The 17222-nt window shown below is 37.5% G+C and overlaps 1 protein-coding gene across 3 annotated transcripts in view; it reads left to right on the top strand.

Moving 5' to 3' along the window:
• Positions 1 to 17222, top strand: part of FUT8 (fucosyltransferase 8) — a 251441-nt gene that overhangs the window by 14287 nt on the left and 219932 nt on the right. For all 3 annotated transcript variants that reach the window (XM_066275887.1, XM_066275886.1, XM_066275888.1), the window contains exon 2: positions 15015 to 15109. The gene's annotated coding sequence lies outside the window, so the exon portion shown is untranslated. The remainder of the gene's footprint in view (positions 1 to 15014; positions 15110 to 17222) is intronic.

The raw sequence follows: 17222 nt of genomic DNA, 5'->3' as shown, positions 1-17222 counted from the left end.
ACCAGTTTGTCATCTTTCCTCTCACAGCAGAGGTGGGAAATGGGGGAGTTGACCATGTTTATAGGATTTTTTTTTCTTAGAGTTCATAGAACATGGCCTGGTAAAACATTATTTTTTATATTATAATAAGGTTTATTCTAATGATTTTATTTCCTTTTGTGGCCATAGGCAAGAGGTCACTAGAGAATGTCAGTTTAGTATTATTTACTAAAAAACTGATTTTGTACCTCCTTATAAAAAGAGATTATGAGAGGCCTGGCCTGTGGTGGTGTAATGGATAGAATGTTGACCTGGAATGCTGAGGTCACCAGTTTGAAACCCTGGGTTGTCGGGTCAAGGCACATATGATGAGCAAGCAATGAATAGCTAAAATAAAACAACTATGTGTTGATACTTCTTGTTCCTTTCTCCCTCTGTAAAATCAATAAATAAAATCTTTAAAAAAAAAAAGGAGAGTAGGTTATGGGAGATGTTGGTTCATTGTTAAGGGGCCCATATCAGTCACATTATTGTTCTACTTAATATTTAATATATTATAATTCCCTCTTTCAATTTCCTGAAATGCATTCATATTGTCTCCTGTGTTATTTCTGTTTTCTACTATGTATGGAGTTTCTGACTACTACAAGGAATTTGTTTTTAGAACATCTCTTTACTTTCTTCTGTGCCTCAGTGTAGTAATATAATGTAACAAAAAAGATACTATGTCCATTGATGAGAACTAACTCCTAAACTTAATTTAATAGGAATGTTCTCCATTCATGGGAGTACTATTAGCAGGTTTAAACCACTTATTATGAAAAGTACACAAGGAGAAAGTATGTATTTGATAATTAGGCCCCTAATCATTTGGGATCTGAGTGATTCAGTTTCTCTAGCACATGGAATTGTACCTATCCATGAAAGAGAGATATATTCAATAGAAAGTGTTATATTTTTCATGTCTTGATTTCTTTGAATATCTACTTAATTCATATAGTTAGTAAATGTCAAAAGATGGTAATTTTGAGAAAACCGATTTAAAGTTAGAACTTAATCCAAGGTAAACATTTTGCTTTCTTTCTATAAGTTTCTGTTTTTTTCTTTCACTTTTAGAAAGTTTAGTAATACTATAGGGCTTAGGAAGGTGGTAATTGAAATTCTTGAGGCCAAAAGGTCTTTCCTTAGCCTTGGTAAACTTAGCCTCAGCAGCATGAGAAATGTAGATCCTGACTGCTGCTTCTGACATACTTATAGATATCTGGGCCTCCACTAATAAAACTGTTTATTTTTAAGGTTTAAACAGTAGAAGGATCAGCTGAATACTTTTCATAGGGGTAAAACATTCATAGGATGAGAGAGAATGTTATTTTTAATTGGTAAGGGAACAAAGAATATGCTGTCAGTGCTGAGTAAGTTGAAGAGATACATGCCTACTAAGGATGCATAAATAATAAGGAAACTTGCTAATATGCAATTAGGAATAGTTCCTCTCAATAAAAAGACTCTATTGAAATTATAATGACAAAAAGATATCATGAAAATAAAATCACCAAGGAGTTCTGTTTTGGAGCAGTTTGTCAGGCCAGAAAACACACAGGAAAGCACATCCTATTCCAGTGAAAAACATTGTTCTATAACTGTCTGCAGAGGCTTACCTAGAGCAGTACAGATCCTACCTAAAAGAAAATAATGATCAATAGCGGAAGCGTTTCACAGGAATTCTGCACATTTCCTATGTGTATATTTCTGCAGTACCTGTCACTTTCTGTTTCCATGACAGATGTAAGGTTGGAAGGTAAGGTACTTAAGTTTTAGAAATTCTGAGGGAAAAAGGACCTGAAGTTTGGAAAAGAAGCTGGTTTCATTGTGTCTTAGTTATATCTTGACATATTCTGAGAGTTCTACACACTTGAAGCTAAAATCTGAGTTCCTTAGTAATTTTTGTGGAGTAGCTTTATTAAAGTATAATTTACATACTGTAAAATCACAGTTCAAGTTTTATCAAATGTATATACAGTTGTGCTACAGTGATCACAATCCAGTTTTAAAATATTTTCATCCTCTAAAAAGCTCCCAGTTTGCCCAATCCTTGCTTCTACCCTCAGCCCCCGGCAACCACTAATCTGCTTTTTGTCTGTATAGTTTTGCCATTTCTAGAAACTTGAGATTTTTGGAATTTTGTATGGAATCATATAAAATTAGTTTTTTGTGTTTGGCTCCTTTTATTTAGCATGATCCTGTTTAGTTATTTTAATATAAGGCTAAGGTAGAAAAGGTTTGAACTTGGAATCAGGAGACTTGGATACTAATGTTGGCTCTGCCACCAAATGTATAACCTTGGGTAAGCCACTTGCCCCTCTGGGCCTCTGCTTCTTTCTTTATAAAATGAATTATTTTGATTTTCTTCTATTCCAGTTATCACAGCTGGGTAGACATTCACTGACCGTTTCCTAGAAAGTACTCTAACTCTTCTCTTAAATGCAGTCACTGTTTATTTATTTATTTTTCCTGAATCAAAAACGAGGCTTATGGGTCTAACAGATGATTCAACAGTGGATAAGTTGGGACTCTCTTGAATCAAATGGCTAATTAAACTTTTTCTTGGGCATGTTCTAGTTTTTGTGCATAACTTTGAGAATAGAGATAATCTTAAATGCTGAGTTAATGAAGCTTTTTGAAGAGAATAAAGGCAAAGTTGAATAATTCTCAGAGATAGGGCTTCAAAAGCGATGGAAGCTTCTTATGAACATAAGAAAAACAATGTTTTTTATTTATTTATTTATTTTTGTTTTGAAATAGAAGTTGGGGTGGATTGATTTTAGTTAAGTTTGGACCAAGTTAGACTCAAGGCAGCTGAGTGGGATTAGATTGTTTTTCAAAGATGAGTCAAAGGAAATGTATGGCTAACATTAGATTCTCCTAGGGCTCATCTGGAGGCAAAGCCAGTAGGTAACATTCAGGGTTCAGAGTACAAACTAGGAAAAAAAAATTCATCTATAGGGAATTAAAAAATAGAGATGTGGGCCCTGGCCAGTTGGCTCAGCGGTAGAGTGTCGGCCCTGTGTGTGGAAGTCCTGGGTTTGATTACTGGCCAGGGCACACAGGAAAAGTGCCCATCTGCTTCTCCACCCTTTCTCCTCTCCTTTCCATCTTTCTCTAACCCTCCGGAAGCCAATGCTCCATTGGAGCAAAGTTGGCTGGGGCACTGGGGATGACTCCATGACCTCCGCCTCAGGCTCTAGAATGGCTTCAGCGGCAACAGAGTGATGCCCCAGATGGGCAGAGCATTGCCCCCTGGTGGGCATGCTGGGTGGATCCTGGTCAGGCGCATGCGGGAGTCTGTCTGACTACCTCCCCACTTCTAACTTTGAAAAAATATATAGAGATATGCATGCCTGACTCATGGTGGCGTAGTGGATAAAGAAAGCATTGACCTGGAATGCTGAGGTTGTCAGTTTGAAACCCTGGGCTTGCCTGGTCAAGACATATACGAGAAGCAACTACTATGAGTTGATGCTTTCTGCTCCTCTCCATCCACTTTTCTCTCTTTCTCTTCTCTCTAAAAATCAATAAAAAGATAAAAATAGGGATGTACATGTGTATATAAAATATGTGTAATAGGAGTAGACAACTGACTGAGTAGGGTGATATTGGATATATGCCAAAGAGGTAATGTGCATTTTTAGTATAGAAAAAAAAAAAAGGGCATTGAATAACAACTTGCTAAATTAAAAAATGAGAGTGCTTTAACTACTTACAAATATTAAATAATTTGACTCTTAGAAGCCATCAGAGCTGCTTTTATTACTCAATAGTAAGCATGGCTATAAAATGGTGGACCTTTTATTTATTTATTTATTTTAATTGGTTGTTTTTGTTTTGTTTTTTACAGAGACAGAGAGAGAGAGTCAGAGAGAGGGATAGACAGGGACAGACAGACAGGAACGGAGAGATGAGAAGCATTAATCATCAGTTTTTCGTTGTGCATTGCGACACCTTAGTTGTTCATTGATTGCTTTCTCATATGTGCCTTGACCGTGAGGCTTCAGCAGACCGAGGAACCCCTTGCTTGAGCCAGTGACCTTGGGTCCAAGCTGGTGAGCTTTTGCTCAAACCAGATGAGCCTGCGCTTAAGCTGGCGACCTCGGGGTCTCAAACCTGGGTCCTCCGCATCCCAGTCCGACTCTCTATCCACTGTGCCACCGCCTGGTCAGGCTGGACCTTTTATTTTTATCAAACATACTAGAATGCATGAGTGGTAACCTACAGAACAGACATTGTAGAGGATGGGACTATATCTATAAATACATTTTAATGATGGTGTCATTATAGTAGCATAAGAAAATTTGTTTCATGTGTTATAGTCACACTATTGCTCAAAAGTTGTATTTCTAATTTAGATAAATCACCTTATAACAAGAAATATCCCCAAGTCAAAGCTATATTTAATGAATGAAGATTTGTCACTTTTGACATTATTGTAAAGATTGTGTTAAGACTTTAAAGGAGTTCCAAAAGTTGAATCCCAAAGCTTATGCAATGGTAGCATTTTAGGAATAAGTATAGAGCTTTCTAAGGGGACTAATTTCATTGCAACAGTATTCTTTTTTTTTTTTTTCTTTTTCTTTATAGAGATAGAGAGAGAGTCAGAGAGAGGGATAGACAGACAGGAACAGAGAGATGAGAAGCATCAATCATCAGTTTTTCGTTGCGTGTTGCAACACCTTAGTTGTTCATTGATTGCTCTCACATGTGCCTTGACTGCGGGCCTTCAGCAGACCGAGTAACCCCTTGAGCCAGTGACCTTGGGTCAAAGCTGGTGAGCTTTGGTCAAACCAGATGAGTCTGCGCTCAAGCTGGCAACCTCGGGATCTCGAACCTGGGTCCTCCGCATCCCAGTCCTACGCTCTATCCACTGCGCCACCACCTGGTCAGGCAACAGTATTCTTTTTAATGTATACTATGTCATATTTCTTTTTAAATGTCCCACTGAATTTGTAGTACATATAAAGTATCTAAATATGATTATGTAATGGGAAAAATTTCAGTGTAAAGGAAAACAGACACTTCTTTTTGTAATTACTGAAGCTTCAAAATATTAAAGATGATTATCATATTTTCCCAGGGCATTTTATTTTTAATCATAATAAATGAGCAGCTGGCAGAAGATATAGCCATTTCTAGGTTTAGAATTGCTGTTCTTTATATAGTTCTCTCAAATACTTATCTAGAAAATTGATATTAAGGATTTCTTGAGTAATCAGATTCTACTTTGATATTTAAGCAAAGCATCAAAGCAAGACTAAAACCACAGTAAAGCATTAAAATTAGTTTAAAAGTTTTGTAACATAACAAAGAAAAAGATGGAGTAATACACAATGGGAAAGACAGAATATCATCACCTAGGATCAGAATATAGAAGGCTGTCTTTACAAAAGAGTATTGATCAAGTCAAATAGACTAAAGAATTTTTGTCCTTTTGCTAGTTAAGTGAAAATGAGATGAACAATTATTTAGAAACTGTGCTAGAAATATTGCCAATTGGTTGGCATTTCTTTTCTAGTTGACTACAGGGGCTGTTTCAGACAGCCCCCTTTCTAACTCCTGACTCCAGTATACCACTGGTCCCAGCTTTATGATGGTGTATAAGCAATACACATTCAGGAGAAACCATACTTCAAATTATGAATTTTGATTTTCCTGGACTAGCAATATGTGGTAAGATGTTTTCTTGTGATGCAAGCCACAGTTCCCAGTTAGCCATGCAATCACAGTAATCGTGAGGGTAAACAACTGATAACCCTACAGTGTACTGTGTTGCGAGCATTTTTTTGATATTTGGTTTTTGGGTTTTTTTTGCATCTCATCATGTCTAAAAAATGCCCATCTGTGTTGCTTGCTTCTGATGAGAAGAGGAAGCACTTGCTCTTGAGATGCAGCTGAAGATATATGTCCAACTTTAGACTCATGCATGTATTCTGAGCAAGTATTTTTTTTTTAAGCAAGAGAGAGACACACACAGAGACAGAGAGAGACAGAGTTAAGACATACAGACAGGAAGGGAGAGAGATGAGAAGCACCAGTTTGTAGTTGTGGCATTTTCATTGTTCATTGATTGCTTCTCCTATGTGCCTTGACGAGGGGCTCCAGTTGAACCAATGACCCCTTGCTTAAGCCAGCGACCATGGGATCATGTCGATGATCTCACGCTCAAGCCATCAACCTCACGCTCAAGCTGGTGAGCCTGTGCTCAAGGTGGCAACCTTTGGGTTAGATTTGTAATGATTAGCACTTGCTGCAACATACCTGATTTGTATTATTTCCCCTTGATAAAAACCTAATTTACCAAGCTTATCAATGACTTCTGTGTCCTAAGGTCAACAATTACCTTAAAATGCATCCATCCAGAGTCCCTCTTGCTGAGAAAGACTTAAGTTCCCTGGTGATTTAAGGTCTTTTTTTTTTTAAGGTGAGAGGAGGGGCGATGATGAGGCAGATTCTGCATGCACCTTGACTGGGATCCACCTAGCAACCCCATCTGGGGCTGATGCTAAAGTACTGAGCTATTTTTAGCACCTGAGGCTGATATGCTCCAATGGAGTTATCCTCAGCACCCAGGGCCACGCTCAAACCAATTGAGCCACTGGCTGCAGGGGGAAAAGAAGGAGAGAAGGGCGGGGGAGAAGCAGAGTGTCACTTCTCCTGTGTACCCTGAACAGGAATCGGATGCAGGATATCCATACTCTGGGCTGATACTTTATCCACTGAGCCACTGGCCAGGGCCTTTTTTTTTTTTTTTAAACTCTTAGATTTTATGACATCTGTGGCTTGTATCTAAGTCACAAGCATTAGAGTTTGTCATATATCGTAGTCCATTTATCTCATTTGTAGATGAGAAGTAACTTTGACCTAAGTGACATTGAGGAGAAACTTATGCAGCAATTTATAACAATGAAATATTGTAGTAATTATTTTAGTCTCAAGGTCACAGAACTAGAATTGTATTTTATAATATAATAAAAACCATATCTGCCACTTAAATAAGAGGAAAATATGAATAAATATAAGCAAATTATAAAGAATGAATGTATTTTACATGAATTTTTAGTAGTTAATTTCTTATTTAGATAGATAAGTGACAAGATATTTTTTAGAGATAATAAATTGACAAGTAATTAATTTTATTTATAATTTTTGTAATTTATTTCCTTCCTTACTTGGTATGTGGAGACCTTGTAAACAGGTTGTGAAGTTAGAGGACTGCTGGTATAGATCTCAGTTTAATTATAGTTTATAGTACTGTACCTTAGAATAGTGACCATTTTCTGTTTTCATTTGTAGGAAATATACATGTACATTGATTAGTACTTTTAAGAATTTCAACAAGCTTTGTTTCACAATGAAATTTATTTAAAGAGTAAATTTTTTTATGTTTAAAAATGAGTATGGCCTGACCAGGCAGTGGTGCAGTGGATAGAGCATCGAACTGGGATGCGGAAGGACCCAGGTTCGAGACCCCGGGGTTGCCAGCTTGAGTGCGGGCTCATCTGGCTTGAGCAAAAAGCTCACTAGCTTGGGCCCAAGGTCACTGACTTGAGCGGGGGGTTACTCAGTCTGCTGAAGGCCCGTGGTCATGGCACATATGAGAAAGCAATCAATGAACAACTAAGGTGTCACAATGAAAAACTGATGATTGATGCTTCTCATCTCTCTCCGTTCCTGTCTGTCCCTATCTATCCCTCTATCTGACTCTCTCTCTGTCCCTGTTAAAAAAAAAAAGTATGGTATAGAGGAGTGTCCTACTTGGTGCTCTTCATCACTGTCAAGTCATTAAAGAAAAGGGAAGTCTGAAAAACTGTGAAACCAGGAGGAACCTAAAGGGACATGACAATTAAATATAATGCGGTATATTGGATAGGATCTTGTAACAGAAAGAGGGTATTAGGTAAAGATGAAGGAAATCTGCATAAACTATGGGCTTTAGTTAATAATAATATATTAATATTGGCTTATTAATTTTTAACAAATATACCACACTAATGTAAATTGTTAATAAGAGGGGAAAACTGATGGGAGGGTGGTATATTGGCACTCTGTGCTATCTTCTGAATTTTTCTTTGAATCTAAAACTGTCCTAAAAGAGAAAGACTATTTTAAAATAACAAGGAAGTAGTAAATTAAAAAAAATTATGAATACTTTATTTGAGGACAGGGTCATTTGACTTAGTGTATTTGTATAGTTAAGGTCTAGCATATTGCCTAGCACAAAATAAGCACTCAGTAAATGTTGAGTGATAATGTTACACTTAGGTTATTTTATGGAAGGAGCTTCTGGAAAGATGAGTAGAAGGAAGTTGAAAAAGAAGCTATTTTCTCAATTAAAAAAATTAATTGACTTTTTTAGAAAGAAACAGACAGAAGGGAGAGAGAAGGAGAGAGATGAGAAGCAACTGGTAGTTGCTTCACTTGAGTTGTTCATTGAAAGCTTCTCATGTGTGCCTTGATGTGGCAGGCTGCTCAACCAAGCCAGTGACTCCTTGCTCAAGCGAGCCACCTTGGACTTCAAGCCAACGACCTTGAGATTATGTTAATGATCCCATGCTCAAGTTGGTGACCCTGTACTCAAGCTGGTGACCTCAGGGTTTCAAACTGGGACCTCAGCATTCTGGGTTGATGCTCTGTCCACTGCACCACCACTAGTCAGGCATAATTTTCTCAGTTTTTATTGAAAAGCTACAATACAAAAATCAGTTTATTACAAGTTGAGTTTATCTGAATCCATTTAATACCTAATGAATTGAAAATGTTTGCATAAATTTTTTGTTATTTCTTGTGAAGCCAATTTGAAATCTTTAGTCTTGTAAATGAGTGTGAAAAGACATCAAGCTTAGTTTAGTTTATAAAACTATTTCACTCCATTAACAGGCTGAGTGCTAAAATATTAAACATAGTCCTTTAACAAGTTGAATTAAATATAATAGTGAAAAAAAAAAAAAAGAAACTGAGTCTATCAACATCATTAGCAATTAGGGAAATGCCAATTAGAACCACAAAGAGCCTGACTGGTAGTGGCATAGTAAGCGGATTGAGCATTGTCCTAGAGGATGCTGAGGTCCCAGGTTCAAAACCTCGAGGTCTCCAATGTGAGTGTGGACTCACCAGCTTGAGTGAGGGGTCGCCAGCTTGAGGGTGGGATCTTCAACACGATCCCACGGTCGCAGGTTTGAAGCTTAAGGTCATTAGCTTGAGTCCAAGGTTGCTGGCTTGAGCTAGGGGTCACTGGCCTCACTGGAATCCCTGGTCAAAGCACATATGAGAATCAATCAATGAACAATTAAAGCGCCACAACTATGATTTGATGCTTCTCATCTCTCTCCCTTCTTCCCCCACTCCTCAAAAACATCCACAAAAAGATATGACTACATACCTATTAGAATAGCAAAACAAAACCAATCAATCAAAAAAAAGGAAAAAGCATTTGACAGTACTTCACTGGCAAGGATGTGTAGCAACTGAAACTCTTACACAATACAAAATTATATAGCTACTTTGCATAACAATTTGGTGGGGGCTTAAAAAGTTAAACATACAGTGTGTCCATAAAGTCATGGTGCACTTTTGACTGGTCACAGGAAAGCAACAAAAGATGATAGAAATGTGAAATCTGCACCAAATAAAAGGAAAACCCTTCCAGTTTCTGTAGGATGATGTGGCAGCATGTGCGCATGCACAGATGATGACATAACACGGTGTAAACAGCGGAGCAGCCCACGGCCATGCCAGTCAAGATGTGGATGGTACAGAGGAAAGTTCAGTGTGTTCTGTGGCTCGCTAAATTCGAATCCGTGACCAAAGTACAACGTGAATATCGGCGCATTTATAACGAAGCGCCACCACATAGGAATAATATTACTCGGTGGGACAAGCAGTTGAAGGAAACCTGCAGTTTGGTGGAGAAACCCCGTTCTGGTAGGCCATCAGTCAGTGACGAGTCTGTAGAGGCTATACAGAATAGCTACCTAAGGAGCTCTAAAAAACCTAGAAATCCTACTTGCAGGTATTTGTCAAAAAGAAATGTGACTGTGTTACCTCAAAAACTAGTACCAGAGTGTTTATAGCAGTTGTATTCCTAGTTGTCAAAAATTGGAAGCAACCCCAATGTCAGTGTGTGAATGGATACACTATATAATACTACTGAGTAATATAAAGGAACCAACTGTTGATAGATGCAACAACTTGGATGAAATCTTAAAGCATTATGCTTAGTGAAAGAAGCCAGTCTGTGATTCCATTATATTCTTGAAAATATAAACTTATAATGGTGGGGGACCAGATCACTGGTGCAGAGGTTTTGGGTTCAGAGAAAGTGGGCTATAGAGATAGTATGAGGGAGTTCTTTGGTGTGATAGAACTGTTCTTTGTCATGAGTAGGGTGGTTATACACACTTAGATAGGTGTTGAAATTCATAGAACTGTATACTCCCACTCCCCTCCGCCAAAGTCAATTTTACTCTATGTTAATTTTAATTTTTTTATTTATTTTATTTTATTTTATTTTTTACAGGTACAGAGAGAGAGTGTCAGAGAGAGGGATAGACAGGGACAGACAGACAGGAATGAAGAGAGATGAGAAGCATCAATCATCAGTTTTTCGTTGTGAGACCTTAGTTGTTCATTGATTGCTTTCTCATATGTGCCTTGACCGCGGGCCTTCAGCAGACTGAGTAACCCTTGCTCGAGTCAGCGACCTTGGGTCCAAGCTGGTGAGCTTTTGCTCAAACCAGGTGAACCCGCGCTCAAGCTGGCAACCTCGGGGTCTCGGACCTGGGTCCTCTACATCCCAGTCCGACGCTCTTTCCACTGCGCCACAGCCTAGTCAGGCTACTCTATGTTAATTTAAAAAGTAAAACCAATGATATATTTATATGTCTTTTTTAAGGCATTTGGTGTAACTACTGGCTAAATAATCTTATGTAAGTATTAATACTTTCTGATGTTTTCTCAGATATTTTGTAACTTTCAAGGATTTACATGCAGAGTGACTGGTAATGCTGAAAATCTTTTATATTAAAACAATTAGTACTATAATCATTGCGTACAAAAATTTGGGTGGTCACCCTATACAACTTCACAGTTTTTAAATAGGTAATAACTGTCATTTATTGAAATATTGTCTGTTGGGAAGTTTGCTAAACATTTTAACTATACTTTGCTTATAATTACGGTTAAGTATTATTTTCCTTATTTTACACATGAGGAAATTGAAGCATAGAGGTATTAGAAGTCTTGCCTAGGAGCACAGAACAAGAATGCAGTAGCTGGAATTTCAACTATGTCTGTTAGAATCCTCTCTTTTTTTAAAAACTATTTTATTGTAAAATGAAGCTCAGATTCAGAAAACCACACAAAACAAATGTGTTTAATATATTGAAAGTGAACAACTATGACTACCATCCAGGTCAAGACGTAGAACTTTGCCCACTATCTTAGCAGCTCTCCGTGTACTCTATCCCAATCATAACTGCCTCTTTCTCCAGTAGTAACCATCATTTTATTTATTTATTTATTTATTTATTTATTCATTCATTCATTCATTCATTCATTCATTTATAAGTTTAGTGAAAGAAGGGGAGGCAGAGAGGCAGACTCCAGCATGCACCCCAACCGAGATCCACCTGGCAAGCCCACTAGAGGGCGATGCTCTTCCTCTCTGGGGCCATTGCTCCATTGCAACTGGAGCCATTTTTTAGCGCCTGAGTCAGAGGCCATGGAGCCATCTTCAGTGCCTGTGGCCAACTTTCTCATGCTAATTGAGCCATGGCTGTGGGAGGAGAAGAGAGAGAGGAGAGTGAGAAGGGGAGAGGTGGAGAAGCTTATGGTCACTTCTCCTGTGTTTCCTGACCAGGAATCAAACTCGGGACCTCCATATGCCAGGCTATGCTCTACTGCTGAGCCAACCAACCAGGGCCTTATTTTTTTTAATTGAATTTATTAGGGTGACACTAGTTAATATAGTGAGTGATATCTATGTGGAGGAATGCTTTCTCTTATATGATCAGATTTTCCAGCAGGTACTATTAATTAATTACTCTTTGACCTTAGGTTCTGCTACTGAATACCTGCCTCTCTGCAAGGTTGTCATGCTGCCACTGGTGTCAGGGATATCTCTGCTCTCATTGACAAACAGGGAGGCAAATGAGTTCCTGGAATTACAATTTAGAACTCAGAATATTACCCCCCCCCGCACGCGCGCGCACACGCGCGCGCACACACACACACACACACACACATTTCTGTATTTATATATATATGTGTGTGTTTATATAGTTGATGAATTACTATTTAAATGTGGGCTAGCCTGGAAATAGAATTACCATTTTTAGTATTGTTTTTATATAAAAGGAAAGTGCATTCTGAACTCTGAATATATAATATTTTGGAATATCCTGTTCATTTGTGCTGGCTTGCCTATTTTTATATATGAGATCCTTGTTGCTTGTCAGAAGCCAAATATGAAATGTTTGGCATATTACTAGCTTGTATCCATCAGGGATTATATATTTTGAGTTTAGGATTAAGCCATGTACTGCAGATAATTTACATTTTTGTATAATTGAGACTGAATGATAGTATTACTGATATTTTATTAATTAATGATAGAAACCTAACTTTTAATCTATATTGTAATTTGGTAGAGTGGAAAAAACCTATGGTTTTGGCGTCAGAGCTAAGTCCAAATTCTAACCCCACCATTTATTAACTGAATTTGTCTCTTCAACTTTAAAATGGAGATGAGCCTTGCCCAGATGGCTCAATTGGTTAGAACATTGTCCCAAAACACAGAGGTGTGTTTAGTACCCAATCAGGGCATATACAGGGGCAAATTGATGTTCCTGTCTCTCTCTCTCCATGCCTTTCTTACTAAAAATCAATAAAATAAATAAATAAATAAAATGGAGATGATAATTATGGGTAGTTATGAGATTTTAAATGATTTAACAGTAGCTTATGTAAAGTACTTAATTACGGCATTTGGTATATATTAAACACTCAGTAGCATACCATTAGGTCCTTAATTCCTTATAGTTAGTTCTTTAGCAACTTGACATGCATAAAAGTGATCATTTTAGTGAATTACGGCATAGAATTATATTTTAAAAGGTTAATAGTAAATAGGTATTATAATATTCTTGTATCTCTTTGACTATAATTAAGGATGGCTTATTTTAATTTTTCACATTTTTTAATGCCCATAAAAAGCATTTATTGAGTTATATATTAATGAAAGTTCAAGTAGGAAGTAAAAACAATGAATAAAATAATGTGCTGTTTATTTTTCAAATTATTTTATATAGCAATGTTTGGTTTGGCAGGAAGTCTTACTTTATGGGGTTATTGGTTAAATTTTTATTTCTTGTTACGAAATAGTAAATTTTTGAAATGTATCTATATTTCTGAAATTTAGATGTAGTTTCTCAATGTCCAGGACTGAGCTACAAAGTTATTTCAGGAAAAGAGAAATAGAAACCTTAGAATGTAAATGAATTTGATAATTGTTTTTTATGAATCTGATGATATAAATATAAAAATTTATAACTAATGGAATATGTTTATAGTCCAGTTTCAGGTTAATAAGCTAAGCACAATTAAACAAAAAAAAAGAATAGTGTTCCTGGCCTTGAACACTGAAAATGGTTTGTGAGAAAAGTTTGTCTTAGTTACAAATGCTTCACTTTAATACTGTTTGGCTAGGCCATAGTAAATACGAGATGCCTATAGAAAATTTGTTGATGGGTATTGTACTTAAAATGTCTAGCCAGCCCTGGCCGGTTGGCTCAGTGGTAGAGCGTCGGCCTGGCGTGCAGGGGTCCCAGGTTCGATTCCCGGCCAGGGCACACAGGAGAAGCGCCCATCTGCTTCTCCACCCCTCCCCCTCTCCTTCCTCTCTGTCTCTCTCTTCCCCTCCCACAGCCAAGGCTCCATTGGAGCAAAGGTGGCCTGGGCGCTGGGTATGGCTCCTTGGCCTCTGCCCCAGGCGCTAGAGTGGCTCTGGTCGCGACAGAGCGATGCCCCGGAGGGGCAGAGCATCTCCCCCTGGTGGGCGTACTGGGTGGATCCCGGTCGGGCACATGCGGGAGTCTGTCTGACTGTCTCTCCCCATTTCCAGCTTTGGAAAAATACCAAAAAAAAAAAAAAAAATCTAGCCAGCTTTGTGGAATGTAGAGGTAGTTACTAATGACCATTTCATTTGTCGATCAGTCATGATGATTACTTCTGTGCCAAACATGGTTGTAGATGATGGAGCGGCAGTGAGAAAAGAAGTAGGAGATAGGGTCTCTAATGAGAAGATGAAATGAGATAGCACACATATAAGGCAGCAGAATATTCTAGCAAGGATTAATGGAGTATACAATGATTATATCAGCTTTCAAGAAGGAGTGGAGTGACTGGATTTTGAAAAATTTCACTGATGTGTATTGATTGACAAAGAGGTAATGGAGAAAAAGTCCCTGTTCTAAAAAGAAGGAATGATATATTATTGCATGATGACAGCTGAGAATGCCGAAAGTTGTTCTGTGGAAAGTAAGCAAATTAAATTGACTTGATGGAAGTTTGTGTAGAAGATTGTCAGAAATTAGGTTGCCTAGCTAATTGGAGTGGGGGGATATAGAAGATTTTAAGCATTAATATAAAAGAGACATTTCAGATTACCCTATATTTTAAAAAGTAGACAAAATTAAAGAATTTTGTACTCACAAAGCAAGCTTTATAGGTGTAGACTTATTTTAAGATGAATTATGAAACAGATTAAGACACTGAATGTTACTATATTTGAGTGAAATTTGCAAAATGAAAACCTGTTTTTTAATTGGGGATTGAAAAGCACTGCTTGCAGAATAAATGAATATACAAACATTTTACATGTTATGACTGGCTACATAAAGAAAGAAAAAAGGGATTAAAAAAACTATAATAAGCTCAACTGAAATTTGGTTAGGTCTTAATTTTATGTATTTTTTCTTTTATTCTAGATTGCTGCTTTTGCTAAGAGAGCACCCATGACCCTGATGGTGTTTTCATTCAGAATAAAGTGGTTTATTGCCTTTGTTCATTAACTGAAATTCAGGTTAGTACATTTTGTGTACAGCACTTACTTGTTCCAATTATATGTTGATATTTTGAGAAATGATTAGTTTTGTGTTTGAACCTACATATGTATGTACCAGTGAAGTAGAAAGACCAAGTCAGTCTAAACCGTATTAAATTATGTATTAGTTTAAAATTTTTCTGACTACTTACTATGTATAATATGTAATGCATGAAAAATGGTTTATTTCCTTTGTAATATTCTGCTCACAAAAATTAGAGGATATTTTATTGCTTCATATTCATTTTGAAATACAGTCATCCCTTGCCATATTGCGGTTTACTTTTCACAGTCTCACTATATTGTGAATTTTTAAATTGTATATATCTCATTTTGTATTGCGGATTTTTAGCTATATTGCGGGATTTTGCAGTATATAGATATTTTTATATATTTATTATTTTAATTATTTTGTGGTAAAACAAGCAAAGTAAGTGTGGGAAAGGTTTATAAGAGTGTGGGGAGGTTCCTGACCAGGCGGTGGCACAGTGTATAGAGTGTCGGACTGGGATGCGGAAAAAGAGACCCCGAGGTCGCAGCTTGAGCGCGGGCTCATCTGGTTTGAGTAAAAAAGCTCACCAGGCCCTGGCCGGTTAGCTCAGTGGTAGAGCGTCGGACTGATGTGCAGGAGTCCCGGGTTCGATTGCCGGCCAGGGCACACAGGAGAAGCGCCCATCTGCTTCTCCACCCCTCCCCCTCTCCTTCCTCTCTGTCTCTCTCTTCCCCTCCCGAAGCCGAGGTTCCATTGGAGCAAGGTTGGCCCGGACACTGAGGATGGCTCTGTGGCCTCTGCCTCAGGCGCTAGAATGGCTCTGGTTGCAACAGAGCGATGCCCCGGAGGGGCAGAGCATCGCCCCCTGGTGGGAATGCCCGGTAGATCCCGGTCAGGCGCATGCGGGAGTCTGACTGCCTCCCCGTTTCCAGCTTCGGAAAAATGCAAAAATAAAATTAAATTAAAAAAAAAAAAAAAAGCTCACCAGCTTGGACCCAAGGTCACTGACTCAAGCAGGAGGTTACTCGGTCTGCTGAAGGCCCTCAGTCAAGGCACATATGAGAAAGCAATCAATGAACAACTAAGGTGTTGCAACATGCAATGAAAAACTGATGATTGATGCTTCTCATCTCTCTGTTCCTGTCTGTCTGTCCCTGTCTAGCTCTCTCTCTCTCTGTAAAGAAAAAAAAAAAGTGTGGGGAGGGTTTATAAAGCCTTAAAATATATATAAATAATAAAATAAATATAAGGTTGCTACTTCGCAGATTTTCGCCCGTCACGGGGGGTTCTGGAACCTAATCCCCCACGATAGACAAGGGACCACCGTATATCCCCTAATATTTGTGAGCAGTTATAGTTTTGTACTTTAAAGTAAGAGGCTGGATTAAAAATTTTGTGGCTGAGTATGTATGGTACATTGTACTTTTGACATTGTTATATGGCAAATATGCTACTGAAAATAGCTCATCTTAAAATTTTTGACTGTAGCTTACTTTTAAAAGTTTCATTCTTGCCAGATTTCAGTCATACATTAAAATTTTTATTTGTATTTAATGTTGAGTCTGAGTTTTGACAAATGTATATTCATCACCATAATCTTCTAAATTCTCTCATGTCCACCTAAATCCTGAGCAATCCTGATGTAGTTTTTGTCCTGTTAGTTTGCCTTTTCTAATATGTCATTTAAATAGAATCATTTAATTCTATTAAATGATTAATAGAATTTAATCATTTAAATTCTTGAGCTTTTAAAGTCTGGCTTCTTTCACTAGGCATGAAAGATTTGGATTCATCCATGTTGTGCAAAGTAGTAGTTCTTTTTTTATTTTTATTTTTCTACTTTTTTTTTTATTATTGTGTGTGGATATACTACAGTTTTTTATTGTGTGGATATACTACAGTTAGCTTATTCATTTACCAGCTAATAGGCATTTGGGGAATTTCTTGTTTTTTGTAGTCATTGCCATCATACTTTTTTCCCTTTTTTTATTTTGGTAAAATACTCATAACAAAGTTTACCGTATATGTTTCAGATTTCTGATCTGTAGAATGAACATAAGAATATTTATCCCAAGGATTGTAATGAGAAGTAAATAGAAT

This window comes from Saccopteryx bilineata, chromosome 4 (genome assembly GCF_036850765.1).
Source record: "Saccopteryx bilineata isolate mSacBil1 chromosome 4, mSacBil1_pri_phased_curated, whole genome shotgun sequence".
In the NCBI taxonomy this organism is placed as follows: domain Eukaryota; kingdom Metazoa; phylum Chordata; class Mammalia; order Chiroptera; family Emballonuridae; genus Saccopteryx; species Saccopteryx bilineata.
Note: the sequence above shows the minus strand (reverse complement) of the source record. Positions and strands in the feature narration are given on the sequence as shown.